The following is a 24,671-nucleotide window of genomic DNA, read 5'->3' as shown; positions in this document are numbered from 1 at the left end:
AGACCCCTCCATGATTTCCAAGTGGGAGAACTTGCAAAATAGCAGGGTGTTCAAATACTTATTTTCCTCACTGTACAACACTAAAGAGAAGACTCAGGGGAGCAGGCCTTATGGGAAGGATTGCAAAGAAAAAGCCACTTTTGAAACAGAAAGTAAAGAAAAGTTTAGAGTGGGCAAAGAAACACAGACATAGGACAACAGATAATTGGAAAAGAGTGTTATGGACCTTAACCCCTTTGAGCTTTTGTGGGATCAGCTAGACTGTAAGGTGCGCGAGAAGTGCCTGACAAGACCGCCACATCTATGGCAAGTGCTACAGAAAGTGTGGGGTGAAATGTCACCTGAGTATCTGGACAAACTGAGAGGTAGAATGGCAAGGATATGCAAAGCTGTCATTGCTGCACGTGAAGGATTTTTTGATGAGAACTCTTTGAAGTAGTTTCAGAAGTTCTGAATATTTTTTTCAAACTGTAATCATAATTTTTCACGTTATTAATGTCCTGACTATACATTGTGATCAGTTGAATACCACTTTGATCAAAAGTACCAATTACTTTCCATAAGAGCAAAATCTGTACATTATTCCAAACCTTTGGCCACCAGTGTGAGTGTGTGTGTGTGTGTATATATATATATATATATATATATATATATATATATATATATATATATATATATATATATAAACACACTGTATATCACCCTGCCACCCTAGACATGGATTTAAGCACTGGATTAATATGGATTACTTTTATGCTGCATTTATATGCTTTTTGGAGTTTCAAAGTTCTGGCCACCATTCACTTGCAAGGTATTCTTCTAAAAATCTCAGTTTGTGTTCAGCAGAATAAACAAAATCATACACATCTGGGATGGGATGAGGGTGACTAAATGATGAGAGAATTTTCATTTTTGGGTAAACAAACACTTCAAATGTCATATCTAGTGGTACCATTGACCCAGACAAAAATAAGTATGGCTAAGCCTAATGTTCATTACATGAGGGTACAAAAGCAGCAAGGCAGGCTGCAATTCTGACTTCAAATGTAAATTAATTCTGATCAGTAAGCCCCACTTGCATTAATTGACAGTACACATTTTGACTTTTACCTGCTGTTCCTGCTCAAGTTCATCAGACACGTTACGAACACCTGGATTGGCTGGGAGCTTTCTATTTTCTCTCAGAGCGGTGCAGCTTTCTGTATCAGAGGCACTGAGGTTTTATAATGCAAGCTTTATTTCTAAATATTTAATCTATAAACCTCACTTCTAATCCATAAACATATAAATGATGTTCAGCGAGATTCAAATGAAGATTACAATATATGTATTTGGAACTAGTCCTTATCAGATGCTATCAATAAAACAACAGGAACTCTTTGTGGGGGCATTATTTGCCCTCATATATATCTATTTTTTTTTTTTACACCCTTTTCTCCCAATTTGGAATGCCCAATTCCAAATACTTAGTAGGTCCTCATGATGGTGTGGTTACTCACCTCAATATGGGTGGTGGAGGACAAGTCTCAGTTGCCTCTGCTTCTGAGACAGTCAATCCGCGCATCTTATCACGTGGCTTGTTGTGCATGACACCGCCGAGACTCACAGCACAGGAGGCTCATGCTACTCTCCGCAATCCACGCACAACTTTCCACACGCCCCATTGAGAGCAAGAACCACTAATCGTGGGTCAATTTGGTTGCTTAGGAGACCTGGGTTGGGTCACTCAGCTCAGGAAGTCAGCGTCAATACTCGCTGAGCTACCCAGGCCCCCCCTGCCCCCATATTTAGAATTAAGGGGGCATGTTTGCCCAGAGCCCTCATTAATTTCCATGCCTGGATGGAACATTGCTTACTAACAGAGACACAGTAAAATGCCATTTGCATGTAGAATTTGTTTTGAAAGGTTTATAAATCTAAAACATCTTAAATTCAGTAACTAAGCAAAAAAAGCATTTGCTCTGTGCGCACACTCACACTAAACTTCTCAATGCGCCGCTGCGTGGGAGAGAGGGAGAGATAGAGAGGATACTCGCGCATCTTCTGGAAAGTTTATTGATTTGATTTGTTAATCTGAATTTGAAGCTGGACTGTAAAGTGAATAAAAGTGTGTGGGAATGTCCGCGCTATGAACGTGGAACTTGCGGGAATGATTCAAATCCCTCAATCCCGTGGCGAATTTCAGGCTCTGTCATGGAAGTAAGGATTCTTGTGGGCTAAGCACCAAAGTCTAGCGACGCCCCTACCTTACAGCCAGGATAAAGTCTTGAATGGAAGCTACCAGCGACAATGTTATCATCTGACATACATATTAACTTATAACAGCCAAAAATGTTTTTATGAAATTGCTTGGATAAACAAAAAAATAAATATAAAATAATTAAAATTTTACTTCTTACAAAGCAAAACTATTGCATGTCTTTTTCTGTGGCAGAGAGATACGTTTACAGAGTATATGAATGCTGTTTCATCACTCTGGCTTGTTTCTGATTTAGTGTAAAATTTAGTGTTACAATTGTCCCTGTGTCCCCTACACAGGTTCCATATCAACTTGGAGTGTCCTGGGGTTAAGTGTCTTGCTCAAAAGGCACAAAGCTGGTGGTAACCTTCTAATTACCAGTCCTGAGATTTAACCACTACGCCCCCCTTGCGGTCACGGTCAGAGAAAGTTAATTTTACTTATTCATACTAAAAGATCATGTGGCTTTGCAAAGATTCTCCAGTTCCCGAATAACAAATCAGTCTATTTTGTTACCTGCATCATTAATTTAAAGTCAAATTTAAATGCCACAAGGGCCGTAGTATCAGTTTTACAGTGCCACAGATGAGTTTCAATACGGCCACCCGAATACAATAACATGCGAGGAAACATCAGACGGTAAAGTTTCCTATTGTCCACTCAGTGAAACATCCAAACTGAGCTTTACCAAACCACGCATAATACATACGGTAACAACACTCGCACCTTTAGGCATGATCTGTTAATCGGGGTTGGGACACAAAAACACAAAATAATTGCACACGCATGCAAAACACACCAGCTGCAAGCTCACGTGATCAATGCATCTTGGTATCTCAAGAAATGTATTGACCAAGTGCAAAATAACCTAATCTGTAAAACAACTTTATAAAGGAGCTTAAAGAATAACTAATGCGTGAAGGTGTATGAAGTGCAGGGGACAAAATAAAGACACTTCCAAATACCTGGAACAAAGAAACAGACATAAAAGGCACAAAGACAGGTGCAAAATACAATAAAGAGAAAAAATCTGAATCAAATACGGTGCATATCAACACAGGATACAGACACAAGCATAATTCACAAATATTATTAAAAGCCATGAGCGTAAGCCAGACAGGCCGTACCTCCCACTCCTTATCAGAATTTTCTTGTGTTTGCTGCTCTTCTTTAGCCTCCTCGTTTGACTCATCGATTTCCTTTACCACGATGAAGCCAGGATCACGGCTGATGCTTCCAACCCCTCCCCAAAAACTTCCGGGCTCCACTGGATAAAGAAAACATACAGGTGGTCTGACCTAGAGAAATGAATGGCAAGTACATTGTTAAAAAATGATGTTACATCTCATAAAACTTTCATATTGTTGAGTTTGACGGGATTTTAACAAGGGCTTGCATGGTTGGACAGTCAGCTTATCAAATTTGTTTTCCTTTCATTTATTAAGAGAGTTTCTGGCTAAAAAACAAAACAAAATCTGGATCACAGTTGGCAGAGTGGAGTCATACTGTGCACCGAAATATAAAATTTGACCTTTCCTTTATTTAATATTTGGCAGAGGCAATTTACAGCAAGTGTAGATAGCAACAAAAAGTTTCTTAGCACTTAGTGCAAAAAGTGGCAGATACACCCCTAATTATATACTAACATACAGTACAATATATGGGCATCACTGCAGCATGTTTATTGAGTTTATTTAGAGTTTATTTACCCCTAAGCATAACCTTCGTTTACACAAATTCACCATGGTTTTCCTACAGTAACCATAGTATAACAGTGGTATTTTGTAGTAAAATCATAACCACAACGTTAAACTTGATTACTATATTAACAGCATATTACTGTAATAATACCATGGTTAATGACATTAAAACTATGGCTTAAAAAAAAACTGGTTCAAACCTTTCTCTCAACCCCCGACCTTCACCGTGACCAAATCACTGTGAAAAAAGCAACCTTTATTTTAATTTTTATTTATTATAATAAGTAGAATTAAAGGACATATTAACAGTGGAGACAGGAAATAGGATGGGAAAAAATGCACACCATCGTTACACCCTACGTCACTGCAGCGACATTAGAGGGCGAAGTTTATCTAGAATTTCTTTGTTTCCACCAGACTATTGGAGTGCAAATAGCAAAGCTGTGTGGTTGGTGCCATTTACAACGAGAATAGTCACTCCATTATTGTTTTTTATATTATTCATTGACATTCCATTGTGGTATAAATCTAGTCTGTAGTGCCAAAGTGGTGTAAATGTAACTTTTAGTTGCAAAGCCATAGGAAAACTCAGAGTGACTGTGAGCATGCATGCATTAGGTGGCTGACAGTCATTGTGAGCTTCAAAGCCTTGTCTCTCACTCCCTTCTCGCACACTATTGTCATGATACTTTACATTAATCTTCCGGGTCGCCACCCAACTAGGTCATGTAGTCGAGCATGGTCATGTCTCTGTGACAGCAACAGACAGCAGTCTGGCCACAGAGCTTTGCAGTGCTCCAGGAGTACAGATGCCATTCAATATTAACATAACACACACTTTTTGCCAAACCTGCCTATGGTGGGTGAATTGAGGAAAATAACCAACCATAAATATTTATAGATATACCAGCCATTATACTGTACTATCTGTTCTTTTTAAAAAATATATATATTTTTGTCCATTTGACAATGGAATTTAGCCATTTATTATATACTTCAAATATATATTTTTTGATGAAAGCCTCGGTTACTGATGTAACATTGGTTCCCTGATTGGAGTGATGGAGACTCTGCATCAGTAGCTGATGCTGTGGGAGCTCATCCAAGTTGCTGTGTCCTTAAAACCCTATCTGGAGCTGGAGCCCAGTGTGGCACCATCAGGATTTTCTGATCTTCACCGTGACAAAATCACTGTGAGGAAATCAACTTTTACATTAATTTTGATTTTTTTATTTTAAGTAGTATGTAAGGAAATATTAATAGGGAAGACAGGAAACCAGATGGGAAAAAGGCGAAATCAAACCCGGGTCGATAAGCTTTCATGCTGCTCCCACAACATCAACTACTGATGCAGCGTGGAAGTTACCGACTTGAAAGGGAAGAGTATCACATCACAGATATGCCAGTCTCTGGTTCTCGGTGAAACTGCTCATGTCGTGTAAAAACATCTTGATCTTGTTCCTCATATTTAAATTTTTGTAGCTTGATGTGAGGAATATTTCCCACATTTTCTTTAGCAGACATTTTATTTGTCTTTGATATGTATTTTTCATACAATTCTACTAAAACGGGTGAGTCTTATTGACTAAATGCCAATTTGTTTTTCCACATATTTAGTGCTTAACGAGTGTTAATTTTGGACCCTGCTCAAACTTCTGGAGTCATTTTCTGTCTGGAAATATGCAGACAAGTGAACTGTGCCAAAGTTATTCTGGTAACACCCAGAGCATCTCCCACTCTCTTGTGTATAAGTGTTCTGATTCAGCTCAAAAAGTATATCCTTAAAATATCTGTGACTCATCTGATAAACAGACAATAAACAGAATAATTTCCAGTAGGCTAAAAAACAGTGAGCGCATTGTTGAATCACATCATACTGATGATATTCCTCATGTCAAAAACAACATGGATGAAATTATAACTTGAGAAACAAAAACAGCACTGTTTTATTACAGTCTAATAAGACTGCGTCAAATTTACATAATTTCTAATTTAAAATGAAAGTGACTTATCAATTGAATTATGCTGTGTAATTTTCTAGATAATCTCATGAAAACATTTCCTTGTCAAAATCAAAAGATTTTTTTTCTTATTACCAGAATGCATCTGAAGATTTTACCATTTGTAATTCCCATTATTCTTAACAGTGATTCTCATTACTGGTAGTACTAATAGAGTAAATACAATGTAGTGTAATTTGTTACAATATTTTACTTTTAAATCAATGTAAATTAAAGGCAATAAAACACTACAATGATTAGTACATATTTTACAATTATTAAAGAAAATTATTAAATATCACTTTACTGTGTTTTTGCATAATTTACAGCTAATTTACACCTCAATTTTCATGGCATGGAAACAGAACATATATTTGTATATACATGTGTTCTTGAACATATACTTGTATATACATGCTTGTCAAATGGCCCATTCTTGTCTAAGTAGACATTTCTTGGCTAGAATAAATACAATTTGAGTTTGAGTCCTGCATGTCTCTGTCCAACTCACCTCTCCTGGGGAACAGCAAACCAGTACTCATGTTTGCGATCACGCTGTGCATATTGCTGCATTGAGGCGCTTGCGTTGGACACAAATGTCTTCTTCATGGCGTTACCAACCCGCAGACACAGAAACTTGTGAGATTTTCTCTCCTTGGACACCATGAGACCTGAAACACATAAATAATGGCTTTTGTAACTTGCATAGTGCAGACTGCTATTTTCTCCCAACCCTTCCCTTTTTTTCAAACTTTCCCATAGTTTAAAAAAAAATCTCCAATAAAACATTTTTAATTTTTTTTACAGAAAGGCACGTTACATGCATGTAGACAATAGTGACATTTGCAAGATGGACAGAGTTGAAATCCTCTTTTAAAGTATTTAAAAAAAATAAAAATAATTATCATTATTTTTTATGTTTCACTCACTGACTTCCAAACTCTTTCAAAATCTACCAACAACTTGTCAATGCAAAAAACAATTTTTTTTTTAGAGAATCTTGATTCAAACATAAATATTATGATATAAACATATTCATTTAATTTCAGCGTTTATGTGTTAATTTCAAATGCTAAAATTACACTGTACTAGCCTAACCTGGTATCTGCGACAGCCATTGAAAAACCCATATCGGTCAACCACTAACTGATATGATTACAGTCTTCATCTCATGTGAGTGTACATAATTTTAAGCAGATTTGTCAAATTTACTCTTCATTTCTGTAGCTGTAAAATGTTTTTGAGTGGTCAAAAAATTACATTTCATAGGATGCTATAATGCATCATTTTTCTCATTACAAGGACATGAAGGACACAAAAACATTATTTTATTAAGATCAGACTGTATACAAAAATAAAAGTCATTGGTATAAAACACATTTCTTTAAATGACCTAAAGCCTGCAGAGCGCTCCGATCCAAGGCTGAATCCAATGCAATCTTTTGTTAACAAATGATTAGAAGGTCAACGCTGCAGGAGGCATTGAAATAAACACCTTACACCAGTGCTGTATGAGCCAAAGCCATTTACACAGCCAATATAACATTAATCTACTTAGACTAGTGCTTACAGTGGGAGAGCATTATTTTTCAATGGCCCAATTTAGTGTGTAATTCAGATTACTTATGAAGGTTCTGTGCTAACGTAATAACCCCTTGTGATTTGTCAGAATGGGCTTTGTGATTCAGATGTGATTGGCAGGGTTCGTACAGATGATTCAAAGTTAAATTCAATGACTATGCTCGAGATGTCATTAAAACAAATTCTTATTTGTTAATTACAAGTACAACATACAGTATCTCAATGTACATCTTTAACTATACAGTAACAAATCTTGATCTTCAAATCCACTTCGCTATCCAACAAATGTGAATAACTGGGTCCGTAAACAGTCCATATAACTCGTGTGCTGTGTTCCTTGTTTTCTAAAGTCACGTAACAGATTTATGTGAGGAACTCACCGAAACTGCAAATGGGTCATTCTCCAAAAATGTTCCATTCAGTTCAGTTCTCTTACGAGAGGTTCTCTCGTATTGCGTAAGCTAGCTTACGCTACGGGAAAGATTAATCTTTTCTGAGATATTGAAGCCAAAAAATTATCCTTAATTTTGTATCCATTGTCAACGCAGTGCAGCAACTGCATACCTTGAGCGGGCTAGCTAGCGAGCTCATAGGTTGCTCTGCGGCAACTGCTGCAGCCTATAGACGAACTTGAGTGAACTTGCGTCCAATGACAGGCGCCCGCGCCGTCACTGTATCAAAGCCCGCCAAAATGGGAGTGGCTAGAGTGCATATAAGCGTAAGTTCGTAGGCTGGAACCCTGATTTTCATCTATTCAGCGAAGCTCTTCGCATCTCTGAACTGCAGAAGCCGCGTCGCCATTCGAGGGGCATCTAGCAAGCTTGGACAGCGCTCGAAGAAGCTGGCCGTCTTCGCCACCTTCAGCCGTCCTGCGAGCTACGCCATCCGGCGACGTATCCTTTTTAGAGCAAGCTAGTTCCTCAGCGAACTTCACAAAAAGAGCAACGAGCATCTTTTTAAAGATGCCTCGCACCACGTTCCTCAACGCGCCGCTCTGTCCGGTCTCTTCGGTTCCGCGGTGAGTGGCATTGTTGACCGTTTCTCGGAAGTCCAGAAAGCCACCCAAGCCATGAATCTCTTCCTGCCTCGTCGCACTAGCTCCTCTGCAGGCCGCCCACGTGACCAGCCTCCTGCACGAGCCTCATCACAGCGCCCAGCTCAGCAAAGCCAGACTTCTCAGCGTCGACAGGGCGGCCACCCTAGAATGTGCTCAGACAGCCGCCGCAGACCGCCGCCCCCCCGCGGGCCTCGGCCTAAGATTGCGCTGAAACCTGAGCAACCGAGGTCCTCCTAGCTTTGTTAAGGAAATGACGGCTCAGTCCCGCCGCGGCCGGACCACCGTCAAAGCTTCGCCCCCTGTCAGTCCCCTTCTCTCAGGCTACTGCAATGGTGGATTCAGCAGCCAACAAGCCGGTGATACTGCCCGCTTGCCTGCACTCAAATGCCGTTTACACGGCGAACAAAAGAAATTTTGTGAAAAGCAAACATGCCTTATGTGTAGAAAATGTGCCCACAATCCAGTGTTCACCCCTACACACAAGCATTAAAATTTCCATGTCCCTATCAGAGCCCACTCACATAAAGCAGGCACAGCCAGCTCGAGTGTTAGAGTCAATAAACGCGCCCACGAATCCGTCGTGGCGCCCTTCTCTGCCCGCTCTGTCACCAGCAAACACCTCTCTGTATGTAAGTCCCATGCCCGTGACTATGCTCGCGCATCACTTCACAGATGTGACTCTTTCCCCATTTACCTCAATCGGAAGTCACTCACAGAACAGCCTGTCCCTGCTGTCTGCGAGCAGTCATGCATAAGCACAGTAAGCGGCTCACACATTCTGTTCAGCTCGATGTGTGTGGCAATCAGGGCGACTTGGCCATTCACCCTCTAGCGTTACGCTTCAAAGCGTGGAAAGCTATCCCAGGGATATCCAAATGGGTGTTAAGCACAATAAAACAGGGCTATTTGCTACAGTTCGATCGCCGCCCTCCCGCTTCAGAGCGCGGCTCGAAACTACTGTGAACACGGAAGCAGCCTGCATGCTTCGTTCAGAAATAGCAAACCTTCTGTGCAAAAGGGCCATAGAGAGAGTGCCACCTTCTCTGAGCGAGTCGGGGTTTTACAGCCGTTATTTTCTTGTCCCCAAGAAAGGCGGCGGCCTCAGACCAATATTAGATCTCAGGGTTTTGAACAAGGTGCTCGCAAAAAGACCGTTCAAAATGCTTACAATCAGGAAACTCCTCGCGCATGTGCCTAGGGGACTGGTTTATTTCTCTCGATCTGAAAGATGCCTGTTTTCAGATTCAGATAAATCCCCGTCACAGGCCATTCTTGAGATTCGCCTTCGACGGCCAGGTTTATCAATACACCGTCCTTCTGTTCGGCCTGTCCTTAGCACCCCGTACTTTCACGAAGTGCATGGATGCGGCACTCGCACCCCTGCGGAGTCGGGGCTTGCGAATTCTGAACTATTTGGACGATTGGCTGATTTTGGCACAGTCACATACGGAGCTTCTGTCTCACAGGACAGTTCTCATAAGTCATCTGAACAGTTTGGGTCTTGCAGTCAATAGGACCAAGAGCTCACTACAGCCCAGTCAGGCAATTTCCTTCCTTGGAATAGAACTAGACTCCATGGCGATGACGGCTCGCTTATCTACACAGCGCGTGCGCCGTGTTCAGCGACTAGCCGTGTCCTTTCAGATGAACAGCCTCACGCCTCTGAAAAAATTTCAGAGAATGCTAGGTTACATGGCCTCAGCCGCAGCAGTACTTCAGCTGGGTTTACTGTGCATGCGCCTGCTTCAGCATTGGCTGAACACCCGCGCGTCTCGCCGGGCTTGGGCCACGGGCCGCCAGCCGATCAGAGTGACTCAGTCCTGTATCTCAGCTCTGCAGCCCTGGGCAGTGGCCGAATGGTATCAGTGGGGAGTGACGATGGGAGCTGTATCTCATCGAAAAGTCATCTCGACAGACGCGTCGAACACGGGTTGGGGCGCGGTCTGCAAGGGCTCTCCGGTTTTTGGCCTATGGTCAGTTCAGGAAAAGCTCCTTCACATAAATTGTCTGGAAATGATAGCGGTCGAGTACGCGCTCGTGCGCTTCCTCCCGGTCATTCAGGGTCACCATGTCCTGGTCCGTTCGTACAACAGATCGGTGGTATCCTATCTAAACCGTCAGGGCGGTGTCAGATCCAGGAACCTCTTCCATCTGACAAAACGCATACTGAGTTGGTCCCAGTGCCACCTGCGCTCGCTGAGGGCGACGCCCAGACGGCCCAGACAGACTGTCCAGAGACAATATTTCCCCAGGGAAATGGTCTCTGCACGGTTAAACAGTCCAGAAGTTATGGAGCATATTCGGCAGAGCAGAGATAGACCTCTTTGCATCAGAAGAGAACTCTCACTGCCCAGTATTTTTCTCGAAAAGCGAGGACGCGCTGGCCCAGGACTGGCCCAACTGCCCGCTTTACGCCTTCCCTCCCGTCTTGCTATTGCCACAGGTAATGCAGAGGATCAGGGAAACGCGTCACTCGGTGCTCCTCATAGCCCGCGCTGGGAGAATCAGACATGGTTCCCGGAGCTTACGCAGCTGTCACTGACAGCCCCGTGGCCCATTCCAGTGAGAGCAGATCTCCTCTCTCAAGCTCGCGGCACGATCTGGCATCCCCACCCAGAGCGCTGGGCTGCACGCGTGGGTGATCAACGACTACCCGTCGCTTTGCCAGAAGGAGTAATAAACACTATCATACACGCTAGAGCCCCTTCCACGAGAAGACTCTATGCGTCCAAATGGTCTGTGTTTTCAAAATGGTGCACCGACAGAGACCTGGACCCACGGACATGTGGGGTGTCGTCGCTGCTCGTGTTTTTACAAGAGCTGCTGGATAAGGGCAGATCCCCATCCACGCTCAAAGTGTACGTGGCGGCCATCGCGGCGTTCGCTGAAACCCTGCATGGCCAGTCACTGGGAAAAAAACCAGCTGGTCATCCGCTTCCTCAGGGGAGCTAGAAGGATGAACCCCCCGCGCCCCCCATCGGTTCCTATCTGGGATCTTTCCGTAGTTCTCGAAGCTATGAAAGCCCCCCCCTTTCGAACCACTTCAATCCGTGGATTTGAAATACCTTTCACTCAAAACCATTTTTCTGACTGCCCTGTCATCAGTTAAACGTGTGGGAGACCTTCACGCGCTGTCTGTCAGCGCTGCGTGTCTTGAGTTTGGACCAAGTGACTCCAAGGTCATTTTAAAGCCTAGACACGGCTATGTCCCCAAGGTGATCGGTACTCCTTTCAGAGCACAAATCATTTCCCTTTCGGCGCTGCCAGCATCCGATAGCGAATGCGACGCCAATCTCCTTTGCCCAGTCAGAGCACTGAGATTGTATACTGCACGCTCCGCCTCTTTCAGACGCTCTGAGCAGCTTTTCGTTTCGTTTGAGGGCGCACCAAGGGTTTCGTCTCCTCGAAACAGACACTGTCTAGGTGGATAGTGGACGCTATTGCTGCCGCGTACACGTCAAAAGACCTACCATGCCCGTTAGGCATTAGGGCTCACTCCACTAGAGGCATGGCCTCCTCGTGGGCATGGTCCAGCGGGATTTCCATTCACGACATATGTGTGGCAGCGGGCTGGGCTTCCCCCTCCACCTTTGTCAGATTTTACAATCTGGAAGTGCCCGCCCTGCAGGCAAAACTACTAGCGGTTTAATACGCTACAGCTCCCCTGGTGAGCTGCACTGATGGGACACATTCCACACAGACCGCCGCTCTGTCTTTTCCTTCCCACTATGTGCTTATGTATTACACACACACTGGCCCGCACTCTTGCCGGCCAAATATGTTGACAATGGGTTCCCGTAGCGTAAGCTAGCTTACGCAATACGAGAGAACCTCTCGTAAGAGAACGAATCGGTTACCTTACGTAACCTCGGTTCTCTCTAGAAGAGGGAACGAGTATTGCGTAGCCGGCCGTGCTCGCGCCACGAGCGATTTTCGCTTCATTCAATGAAAACCAGGGTTCCAGCCTACGAACTTACGCTTATATGCACTCTAGCCACGCCCATTTTGGCGGGCTTTGATACAGTGACGGCGCGGGCGCCTGTCATTAGACGCAAGTTCACTCAAGTTCGTCTATAAGCTGCAGCAGTTGCCGCAGAGCAACCTATGAGCTCGCTAGCTAGCCCGCTCAAGGTATGCAGTTGCTGCACTGCGTTGACAATGGATACAAAATTAAGGATAATTTTTTGGCTTCAATATCTCAGAAAAGATGAATCTTTCCCGTAGCACAAGCTAGCTTGCGCAATACTCGTTCCCTCTTCTAGAGAGAACCGAGGTAATGTAAGGTAACCGATTCGTTTTTGCCCATAAAGGCTGAGGGTAAATATTTTGTAACATGTTGACATTATTTTTATTGATAAGACAATTTGGCTCGTTCTTTCTTTTATTATTTAATTTTGCTTCATGAATGAAGCAAGTTAACACTAATGATGGTTAAATGGGTTACAACACCAAATTTTGAGGGTTCAATGGCGTACAACAAGGCAGAGGGCGGGGCCAGGTCATGATTCTACACACCCGGACCCTCATCAGGCTAATCAAGCTTCCGAGAGGGATAAAGGCTGACTGCGGACGGTGGTGCGAAAGAAAGAGAGAGTGTATACGGGCAGCTGTCCGTCATATGTGTGTGTTTGTGTCTTTTGGTTTAAGTTCTTTATTAAATATAATTTATATCGTCAAGCCGGTTCTCGCCTCCTCCTTTCCATGAATCCCTTTACAAGTACCAATTTTTTGTGTAAAAATTGACAGTTAAAATGAGAATTAACATGCTGGGAAAAATCACTATATTCATATTTAAGCAGCCTCGGAACTTTGACCTTAAAAAGTATTTTCCACAACTTTTTGTATCTAAAAAAAAAAAAAAAAAAAAAGGTTTTAAAATTGATAACACCAATGCAATGAAATTAAGGAACAAACATTCTTTTTAAATTATTTAAATTATTATTCATAATTTTGTTTTGCTTTTTTGCACACTTGTTCGGCCTTGCAATAATGCTTTTATTAAAAATAAGTACACTTACATGTCATAGAAGTAGTGTACCAGTTGAAGGGGACAAGGATTTTCTTCAGGCAATTGACAATTTAAAATATAATTTCTAAAACATTGCAAAACAGAGTCAAGCCATGTAATGTAATACATTTTAGGTAATTGAATGATACCTTTTCATTTTTCAAATGTACTTATTTTTTTTTGGCTATTTGAAAGCTTTTTCATGACTGAAAAAGTCAAGGGACATGTTTGTCAACATATTTTGATATTGACCCAAAACTGAATCCTCCATTGATTTGCATTCAAATCTCAGAATGTTTCACATCTCATTGAATGTTTTCACTCTGGAGAGTACTTTGTAATTAAAACTGATAGTTGCAAGGATTCATAATTGTTAAATCTGCCACAGCAGTATCTATAAAATATATATTTTTAAATCCTCTAGAAACAATTGATTGTGATTGGCCCGTTCTGAACAGCGCTGCGAAAAGTACCACGTGCCATTTGAGAGCACCGTCTATGCGCTGCTTCTGTAGTGAGGACCCCTGCCCATATGGTTAACAAGAACCGGCTCATAAGAGTCCTTTGTTCATCGATTTAACTCTACTGGTTGCGTTTCTTGCTGCACACTCAACTGAATAGCGCATCTCGAAACACTGTCACAGGATAATAGTATGGTGTTTCGTCATCTGCACCAGAAGAAGAACGTACAGTATGTTTTTGAACCATTAATGGAACCGAAAGTCACGAAAATCATCCAGTATTTTTTTTTTTATTTAAGCGGTTCTGATTAAGCATACAGCACACAGAGAAAAGCATGCAAACATTTTCTTTAAAAAAAAATATTTTTATAATATTACATATAATATTTAAAAAAATATTATATGTAAAAAAATGCATTTTTACATTTTCAAAAAACATAATTTAGTATGATTTATAAGCTGTTTTCCTCATGGGGACCGACAAAATGTCCCCACAAGGTCAAAAATTTGGGGTTTTACTATCCTTATGGGGACATTTGGTCCCGACAAAGTGATAAATACACGCTCTCACACACACACACACACACACACACACACACACACACACACACACACACACACACACACACACACACACACACACACACACACACACACACACACACACACACACACACACACACACACACACATGATCTCTGTCTCACGCACAACACCCTGCAGTCGACCTTTATACCTCGGAGGCTTGATTAGCCTAATACAGGACCGGGTGTGTATGATCACGACCCGGCCCCGCCCTCCGCCCTGCCACAGTGTTGTTTGGTAGTACTATTGGCTCACTGTGACTGGGTGGGTCAAGTTTCTGAAAAGTAGTTGAACGTAGTTGAGACATATTCATCCTTATGACAACCCAACCATGAAGATTTAACAACGAGACATTTTTACAGCTTAGTAAGTGCTCCTTTTTTTCACAGTAAGCTTTGAGTTCTGAAAGTCACAGTATATGTTTTCTATAAACTCATCTTTACAAATCAAGAAAAAATATTTCAGAAATCAAGATTTGATTCTTCATGATATGATCTCTTTAATACAGTCCTTGGTTCATTATAAAAGTCGAATCAGCTGTTAGTGTTGAATAACTACAATCTCACTAGATGACTCATCCGTTGGTATGCAAAGCACCTCCAGGCATGAGAGAGAGCTCAAAATATCATACAGCTAAATGCATGTAGATAGTAATAATACCCAACTGATATTTAGTTGTCTAGTTTCCATTATAAGAATATAAAGCCGCATAATGCTAAATAGTAGACAAACAAGACCATATTCCAGCTCAAAATTCCAATTACACAAATGCTTGTTTTCTTTTGTGTCTTTTGCATGTTGGTTTCAAACATCTACCTTCAATATCTAAACAAGTGAACACAATATATCGACACTGGCATACTTCATCCAAAAATGAACATTCTCTCATCATTTACTCCCCTTTATGCCATCCCAGATGTTTTTGAAGATTTTTAGAAGAATATTTCAGCTCTGTAGGTCCTCACAATGTGTAGTGAATGGGTACCAAAATTTTGAAGCTCCAAAAAGCACACAAAGGCAGCATAACCACTCCAGTGGTTAAATCCATATCTTCAGGAGTGATATGATATAAATCAATATTTAAGTCCTTTTTTACTATACATTTTCCTTCCTCAAAGTAGGTGGCGATATGCAAGAAGAATGTGAATAGCCAAAATCAAAAGTTAAAAAAGGATTTATGTTAAAAAAGGACTTAATATTGATCTGTTTCTCACCCACACATATCATATCACTTCTGAAGACATGGATTTAATCATTGGAGTCTTATGGATTACTTATATGCTGCCTTTATGTCCTTTAGGAGCTTCAGAATTTTGGTACCCATTCACTTGCATTGTATGGACCTACAGAGCTGAGATATTCGTTTATGTTCAGAAGATTTATTTCCACTGATGGGGGAATTTACAATTATACAATATACAAACAAATGTAAAAATTGTATTGTTTACAGTCTTCTTATTTTGTGTATACTGTATATTGCATATTATTATATATATATTGTGTTTTGTAACAAGATGTGAAAACTGTGTTATGTATAAATCAAATGTTTATTGTAATTGTTATACTGCTATGTTGCTTGGAACCGCACCCACGACTTTCACCCACTGTTGCACTTGTGTACATGGTTGAGTGACAATAAAGGGATTTGATTTGATTTGATTTGAGAAGAAAGAAAGTCATACACATCTTGGATGGCATGACGGTGAGTAAATGATGAGAGAATTTTCATTTTTGGGTGAACTATCCCTTTCAGGCAAGTGTCAATAATATAATGCAGGTAGATCTTAGCACAAAGTTAAAACTGTTAAAACTGTGAAGGGTATTTTTCATAAATGTAAGGTTTGGGGAAAGTTCTCACACTATTATTGGGGCAATTTGTCACAAGTGTTTTATATTTTGTACTTGTATTAAAAAAATAATACAATATTTGACTTTTTTTACCTTTTTGATTTTTCATGCATTTTTTTGAGCATAATAATTATTTTACTGTTTAAATTTATCTGAAAAATCTATAATAAGCTGCTTAATGGCAGGTTCCATTGTGACAACCTACCCCATATGGATGGCAATGTTGTCACAAAAGGTCAATGTGTAAAAAAACAAAAAAACAATGTGTTTTTTGTAGCCATGACTTAAATGTTTGTGACTATACAAAAATTCATAACATTTACTGGGGTAAAATTACAACTCACCCGGATTCCCCTATATCGAAGTAGCATGGTAATACCATCTGATGCAATCTCTGTACCATGGTACTGCCACAGTACTTTTTTGTAAGGGTTGCAACTGTTGTTTTGTGGTGCATGTTGTATGTAAGCATTTGTGTGCAGTCTTCATGTTTGATAGGCATTAGCTTATCTCCGTATGAGAGAGAGGGCTCAAAGCAGCATAAAAAAGCAGAGGTAAAGTGGCACTCTGGTGATAACAGTTGTAAAACTTCTGAATGCAACTGTCGAGATTGGGGCGTGGTTGAGCGACGTTCTGTGGAGAGGGAGGCCGGGAGAGGAAAGCGGTAAGGATTGACACCTGGGGAAATTATCTCTAACAGCTGTTTTGTACAGACGTGAAAGCTGGAGAGGGAAATAAGCACTGACGTGCGGTCTGGGTAGGCAAACTAGGCACTGCCTACCCTGCCAAAATTCAAAAATAAAATGTTTATTAAATAATATACTTGTATTTGTATTTTTACTTTTTATTCTTGTGATTTATACATGCAATATGTGTGTTATTCCAGTTGTTTAGACGTTATGATGACAAATGTAGCAGTTTCACATAATCAACTAAAAACAAATGGTAGAATAAGCAGTGCTTTTACGGTCCATTCATTGCAGACGACAAGCGGAAAACCCATGTTGCGCGTGCGCACTTCGATACTGTATTCTTTAACATGTACGGCAAAAAGCACAAATCTGCTGTGCCTTTAACGTAAATATGTTATGCCCGTAATCATCTCTGTTATGTATCAGACATGGACCAATTAAAATCGAGATATTCCTGGACATTTGTGTAGCTAACGTCATTACACCACAGCTAGCGTACATGCCTAATCCCCGCCAAATTCAAAATCAAAATGAGAGCACCGGCCGTAATCACGGAATTAAGAAATTTTTCCAAGCTCGATTTTAATTCCAAATATGAGTTAATTGCAAGAGGGAGGTCTACGCCAGCCTTAGATGGACTAGTACAGCAAAAGGGCCCAAAAATTATCCGATCGTTTCAAACTGATTGGTATGTAAGAAAAGATTGGCTATGTGGCTGTGCTAACAATCAGCGGCTGTACTGCTATCCCCATAGATATTATATATAGAGACTATCCCTGCCTGCTTTTTCAACCAGTCAGACTGTTTGGACTTCAGCGGGATATTGTGATTTGAACAACCTGCCCGCAGCTTTAACCAAGCATGAAAAGTCGTCAGCTCACATCCAGTGTCAAATTATACTGAAAATCTCGGATCGCCCTGCACATGACGAGCAAAGGAAGCTGAATATAACCTACCACAATGAAAAGGTAAAGGAAAACCGAGAGGTTTTGAAGGATCTGATAAATGCGTAACGTTCACTGTTTACGCGCTTGTGTGTGTGTGAGAGAGAGAGAGAGAGAGAGAGAGAGAGAGAGTACACGATATACATCCTGATTTGTAAATTTCTTGACATGCCGCGCTTGTGCGTAACGTTCACTGTTATTACGTATTATTAGCTTAAACAATAAATCAGGTAATCTGGCTTTCATAACTCAGTGCCTAGCCTCTTTAAGACATCACCGCACGTCACTGGAAATAAGGGCAGTTCAGACTGCCGGAGGGAGAGCAACGCATGCAGCCGTCTTGTCTGTGTGAACTGTTATGCTGAAAAGCAAACTTTTGTGTGTGAAACTGAAAAGTGTGACCAATAAAAGACTTAAATTGACTTTTCACCTGGCCTGCGCTTCCTCCTTCATATGAGAAAGGGAACTTTCACAGCAACGTGCTAATGTCTTCATCAATGGTTACAATGACACTATCATTAAGCACACATATTTGTAGAAAATGTTGGTTTATCTGAACCAGGACCATCAAATTATGTTGATCTAAATTCAGGCAAAAATTTTCCACCATCGGGACCAACGATACTGAGCATGTTAAGTAATGGGTCCACTAGCATTTTCACTTGAACACAGTTTGGTAGGGTACAATTACAAATCGTAATCGTGCCAACAAGCCCAGATCATCAATGAGAACCTTTCTGCCAGATGGTGGAAAAGTGCCTATTGAAAGGTGTTACTAGAGAGCATATTGCCATACCCTCAGCAGAGCTCAATCTCTGGCTGCCCTTGGATTGCTTGAAGGTGTCTCTCTGGGACTGCTGGACACTGTCTCGCTGTTCCTTGGCTTGTTGCATAGTGTGACTCTTCCACATCTTCCTCAGCTCCTCTACGTCTGTCTCTGAATCTCGAGTGCCCTCTCGGGTTAGTTTAGCCTCATTTAGGTTACTTTCCTCTGAGCTCTGGGAACCTGAGGAGGGGGTGACTCCTTTGGTCTGGCAGTGGGGTGGCTGCTGGTAGTCCCTACTAGTGGGTGTGCTTGGCTGCTCCTGGCTGGGCTGTTTGTAGGTGTTGGGCTGGGCAGTGTCGCTGGCTGGTTCTCCTTCCTCCTTTGGTGCCTCTAGTTTAAGCCTGTCCTCCTCTCTATGGCAGGTTTGATCCATCTGAGATTCTTGGGAGAGGGTCTGCACAGATAGTGACGAGTCTCCTGATGACTTGTCCTCCTGCTGGAGCTCCTCTGTGGACTGCCGCTCCTCGCGGATGGGCGAGAGCTCCGACTCAGCGAAGACGTCCTCTGAGATGGAGCCCTCGGTGCTGCGAGGAGCCATGCTGTCATAACCTTCCCTTAGACGCTGATCCATTTGCTGAGAGCTTCCGGAGAACACGGCTTCAAAATCCCTGTTGCACAAATAGAAAGGTTATCACATATAAATGTATCTTTCAAGTGAACAGTTAGAGAAATAGTTCAGTCCTCATTCTTACATGGAACACAAAAGGAGATTTTAGGCAGAATGTTTGCCACAGTAACCATTCACTTTCATTGCATCTTTTCTCCATAAAATAAAGGGTGTAAAGTAAAGGGTGACTGAGGCTATCATTCTGCCTAAATGCGGGGTCACATTTACCTGCAAAATTCTGCAGCCGAAGAAGGCATGAGCAGACGTTAAGCGCATGTGAAACCAGGAAAAATAAATATTAAGTGTAGCTGTGTACGAAGCAGCACCCACACAGAGGTCACTGCCAAACCAAGCAACTCCCTAATGTTCAAAGCAGAGAATTTGCCAGTGAAAGTTTACCAAACTTGAACTCCATGTGAAATCCGCATAGGAAAATTGGCCGCCACACAAAGTCAATTTTGTAAAATTCATTATTCCCATTTAAATGAATGTAGTTCTTCAGTGGAATATCAAAGGAGCATGACATTTTTTTCCTTTTTTGTGGACTATCCCTTTAAGGTGACTCATATGTGCAAAATCAAATGTATTACTGTAATGAGAAAAAGAGATAGTATATTAGTATTATTATTAGTATATCGTTTTTATTGTACTGCCTTCAAATTATGCTGATAATAATAATATTTTGCTGTAATACAGTTAAAAATATTATGTAATGAAAATGTAAGTAAATGATGACATCATTTTTATTTTTGGATGAACTAACCCTTTAAGACATCTGAAACATCTAAGACAAGGGTGGCACTCTAATCAAAACTATTTGTTTCAATTAATAAGCATTCAAGTAAATATGAATGTGCATAAATGAAAAGTAGATCTCTCCGTCTGTACATCTGCATGATAAAAGGCATCTGTGCTTCACTTGCACAACTGAGACCCTCGACTGGCTGATGAACCTCAGAATACAGCTCTGAGCTCAATTCAACACATCATCATTCATAAACCAACAGAGGATATAAATATCTGGGGGTGAAAAGGCTACTAAAATCATTAACTTCGTATTACAAATTGAAATGGGTGAGCAATCCAGACGTAGGCGGCTAAATTCATGCTTCATTAACCTTGGAGTAAAAATCTATTTCCTGTATAATAAAGCAGAACGTTGAATATCTGAAGTAATCGTACAGGAGCGTGGTTCCTGATGCTAACTGCAGACAAAATACCAATTTGTCACATGAGAGATGTTCAATCTAGATAAGCTATCTGAAGATAAATCCAATTAGTAACATAACGTAATGTTTTTTAACTTTTCAGAGTCTTTCACATTCAAAATCACTGGTTGTCTGGTGGCTTACATATTTATTTTATTTAGGTCTTTTTGCAATGTATAAGCATAAGCGAGGGCATACGAGCGAGGGCAGAAAAAGACGGGGAAAAGGGGAGAACAGGATTTGGAAATGACCTGAGAAAGACTCGAAAATGCATCAGTAACATAAGCACCACAGTTCAACATGTCAAAGCACATACACTAACCGCAATGAGACAGTTCAGACTGGTGGCTCTAATATTTCAAATTACTTTGGCTGGTTTGATAAGGGTATCACAATTTGGAACTAATCCTAAATTAATTCCAAGGGTCTATTCTAAACAGATTTTAGTTTTTTTTTGCGTTGTTTTTATTTTTTTATATATATAGTTATATACTAGTTTTTCTATACAAAAATTCACCAGATGGACATCTTTACACATTCAAAATAAAAAGTCATAGGGAGTAACGCTATCGCTCCCTGTGCTGTAGTTCCCTGCCCATTTCACTTATGCCTGATTCACACATTCTCAGTGAGCGGACCTTGTGCAGCATGTTTTCGTTTTGGCGCCCATATTAACAGATTACAGCCTTTACATTGTGAATTCAGTGGTTATATTTAGGTGTTTACCATGCTGCAGTAGAAAAAACAAACAAACAAAAAACAGGAGATTATAGATAAGACATTAGATAAGATTTGCAAGGCCACACCGATAGATGATACATGACTGATTGTGGAGGTATCAATAACCCACTCTCCAAAAATTATAATTTATGGGCTTATGAAAGTAAATATTTGCTGTAAGATGATATAATTTTTTTTTTGGCACACAGATGGAACTCTGTCTCACAGAAGAGACACGGCCACTGTAAAAGCCCAACGTGACCGCGTTGCTCACACCCCGCTCTCAGAGTATGTGTGAATCAGGCCTTATGCTGTTATCTGTCTGACAAGCCTCTTCACCTGCTACAGGCAAAGGTTCTGGAGGGATGGCTGTTATACAGTATATTTAGTAAGTTAATGGTACTAAAGCTACTGGTATGAGAAATCACTAAATATAATGTCACTGTGGTTATGGGGGCGTGGCCGTGCGACATCTGTGGAGAGCGAGGCTGTGAGAGAAAGACCGGTAAGGATTGACACCTGTGGGAAATTATCTCCAACAGCTGTTTGTGTTTTCAGTGAAAGCTGAGAGGGATATAAAAGAGCAGTCCAGTTCACTGGAGGGGAGAGAGATGCATGAAGCTGTGTGTGTGCATGTTGTGCTGAAAAGCAAACAGAGTTGAAATACTGAAAAGTGTGTAGAAATAAAGACTCATGTGGATAGTTTATCCAGCTCCCACTTCCTCCTTTACAAGAGAGCTAAGAACCTGTCACAGTTACCAAATGCTACAATTTACTTAATAATAATATTGATATGTTAATCTGGATATGTTATATAACCCTAATGTTAAATAAAATGTATTAATAAAACCATTATCCTTATACAGAACATTAGCCATTTTTACTCTGTGAATCATATCACTGACATCTAATTTCTCTGTTTTATTTGAATTTGGCATGAAGGACATAACAGTTTTGTTTGATATTCAAAATCTTGGAAATGCTGTCATCTGCTCTGTGTCATATCATTACATAAAACAAATTCTGTAATTTTAACGGTAAAAGAATGTAAAAACGCAATATACGGTAAAAAAGATCATATATTTAACAAGACAATAAATGTAATTTATGGTAAAATATTGTACAAATTTATATAATCTTTAACAACAGAATACATGTAAACAATAATCAAAAAACAACAATCGTATAATCGTAAATATGTAAAAGTACAGGTTGTTTTTTGGTACTAGAATGTTAATATATAAAGTTGATAAAATTAAAAATCTAAAAAGGTAGTGAACTGTAAATATACAGGCATCAAAATTACACTACATCCCATAAAGCCTGAAACATGGTCTGGCAACCACAGCTGACAGAATTTTACCGTAAATTTAACGGATTTAATTGGCCAAAATAATTAGAAAGACATGAATGATAAAAAAAGTGATCCTGGAATGTGTTTCAGTCACAATGCATATTATACAGTGTAGAGATCAGGTCATTTGTAATTATTGAAACATGCCCGTTGACACTGTAACTAAAATATTCTCAAATTAACAGAGATTGAACCAAAAGAAAATTTGGAATCTAATAAAATCAAATTAAATTTGGAAATCAATGCCAATACCCAACCCTACACATTAGTTGATGTTGATTTCAGTTTAATCGGTAACAGCCTACATTATATCATTATTCAAATTAAATTACTTGATTAAACTGAAGTGTTTGACTTAAAAGGATGGAACAGAATAATTCTATAACATTCTATAAAGTTAGAAAAAACATTGCCCTTACAAAGGAAAAAAATGCCTCTGGAAATGAATATTGTCCCCTACTGGAAAAGTAAATTTTTTGACCCTATTTCAAAGTATTATAGAAAAAATTCCATTACATTAATTTAGGATTTTTTTGATTATTGGTCATCTGCTGAGATTTGTGTCCTAATGTGACAGTATGAGGTAAGGCAGTTGTCTTACGGAGGCACAGAGTCTCGGATCTTGCTGTCTGTGATCTCTCTGTAGACGGCTGCAGACTGAACCTCCTCCAATGGACACATGATGCCGTACTCCTCACATCCTCTCTCCAAAACCAGAGGGTCTGTTCGGAGAGGGTCAAACATGATGTTGTTGGGCGTCACCAGCAACACCCCACTAACAATACCCTGTAACACATGGAACAGGTATGTCAGATTGTAATCACAGAACAACTGTTTCAACCAAAATCGGGTCTCCTACACTATGATCTGTCCTATGACAAAGGGGTTTGGTTTAACTATGCCCAGATTCACAGAAAACATAATGAGATTATTTTATAATACACAACTGGCTGGACAATCAAAAAACTTTGAAAACATATTTCTCAGTTTCAGTGTTGCAACGCGATAAAACTTAAGTTCCATATCTAAGAGGGGTGAAAGTGAGGACAGATATTTTTTGACAGTGTTAGAGCCAATCAACTCTGTACAAATACAATTACACTCGTAAGGCAAAGAGTGCTCGCTAAGGGAACAGATCAGTAATGGAGACAGTAGCTCAACTCCTACACTTGAAGCAAAACTTGGAACCATTTACGGTTTGCAGTCTTTAGTTTTCCCAGAGGAAGACAAGTATCTTATTAGTGCCTAACCTGAGGACTCCTCCGCGTTCCTCCATAAGTCACGGAACTTCATGTAACTTTGGATTTGCTGCAACTGTAAAAGCATATTCTGACTCACCTTGCCATCTGTGATGTACTTGCAGTTGATTTTGAGGAACTTCTCTGTCAGCGCCTCCTCTTCCTCTGAGGTGGAGGAAACGACACGGGAGGGCCGCAAGGCAGAGAGGACTGGAGGGGCGGGAGCCTCCGAGCGAGGAGTACCATTTGAGTCCTGAAAAGGATAGAGATATGACAGGCTACTGCGACTGAGAACGTTTATTGTATGGGTGATCTGCTTAAATCACAATACATACTGGACACATACGGAACTCAGACTTGTCATATACTGGATTAATTCTGGTCATACTTAATTTATAGTGGTCTAATACTGGACTCATACTGGTCTCATTCAGGACTCATTCAAAACTCATACTGCTTTCATAATAGACTAATTCTAATTTAATACTGAACTCATTCTTGTCTCATACTAGACACATACTAGACTCATACTGTTTCATAGTGGTATAATACTGGTCTCATACTAGTCTCACACTAGACAAAAACTGTACACATACTGTTCAA

The 24,671-nt window shown here is 40.6% G+C and overlaps 1 pseudogene; it reads right to left on the bottom strand.

The window, feature by feature from the left end:
- LOC127656498 (oxidation resistance protein 1-like) overlaps nucleotides 1-24,671 on the bottom strand; it is a 204,610-nt pseudogene that overhangs the window by 20,220 nt on the left and 159,719 nt on the right.

This window comes from Xyrauchen texanus, chromosome 15 (assembly GCF_025860055.1).
Source record: "Xyrauchen texanus isolate HMW12.3.18 chromosome 15, RBS_HiC_50CHRs, whole genome shotgun sequence".
Lineage (NCBI taxonomy): Eukaryota > Metazoa > Chordata > Actinopteri > Cypriniformes > Catostomidae > Xyrauchen > Xyrauchen texanus.
This window is presented reverse-complemented; position numbering and strand designations above follow the sequence as displayed.